Source organism: Entelurus aequoreus, linkage group LG11 (genome assembly GCF_033978785.1).
Source record: "Entelurus aequoreus isolate RoL-2023_Sb linkage group LG11, RoL_Eaeq_v1.1, whole genome shotgun sequence".
Classification (NCBI taxonomy): Eukaryota; Metazoa; Chordata; class Actinopteri; order Syngnathiformes; family Syngnathidae; genus Entelurus; species Entelurus aequoreus.
In genome coordinates, this window is record NC_084741.1 from 36,611,347 (window position 1) to 36,612,476 (window position 1,130).

Below are 1,130 nucleotides of genomic sequence, written 5' to 3' on the forward strand. Positions count from 1 at the left end.
TCACAAACCCACTGTCAGTAACTACAGTTGGTCACTACATTTGTAAGTGCAAGTTAAAACTCTCCTATGCAAGGCGAAAACCGTTTATCAACAACACCCAGAAACGCCGTCGGCTTCGCTGGGTCTGAGCTCATCTAAGATAGACTGATACAAAGTGGAAAAGTGTTCTGTGGTCTGACGAGTCCACATTTCAAATTGTTTTTGGAAACTGTGGACGTCGTGTCCTCCGGATCAAAGAGGAAAAGAACCATTCGGATTGTTATAGGCGCAAAGGTGAAAAGCCAGCATCTGTGATGGTATGGGGGTGTATTAGTGCCCAAGACATGGGTAACTTACACATCTGTGAAGGCGCCATTAATGCTGAAAGGTACATACAGCTTTTGGAGCAACATATGTTGCCATCCAAGTAACGTTACGTTACCATGGACGCCCCTGCTTATTTCAGCAAGACAATGCCAAGCCACGTGTTACATCAACGTGGCTTCATAGTAAAAGAGTGCGGGTACTAGACTGGCCTGCCTGTAGTCCAGACCTGTCTCCCATTGAAAATGTGAGGCGCATTATGAAGCCTAAAATAGCACAACGGAGACCCCCTGACTGTTGAACAACTTAAGCTGTACATCAAGCAAGAATGGGAAAGAATTCCACCTGAGAAGCTTAAAAAATGTGTCTCCTCAGTTCCCAAACGTTTACTGAGTGTTGTTAAAAGGAAAGGCCATGTAACACAGTGGTGAACATCCCAACTACTTTGGCACGTGTTGCAGCCATGAAATTCTAAGATAATTATTATTTGCAAAAAAAAAATAAAGTTTATAAGTTTGAACATCAAATATTTTGTCTTTGTAGTGCATTCAATTGAATATGGGTTGAAAAGGATTTGCAAATCATTGTATTCCGTTTATATTTAACACAATTTCCCAACTCATATGGAAACGGGGTTTGTATACAGTATATATATATATATATATTTATCCATATGCAGTTATATTAAAAGACACATTCACATATATACATACATATAGATATTTTTTTCGAAAATGGCAGAGGGATTCTCTCCCACAGATTAGATTTTTCCTTTAGTGATGAAGATGACGTCCAGGAAACCCACAAAAATGTGTGTCCTTGGCCAT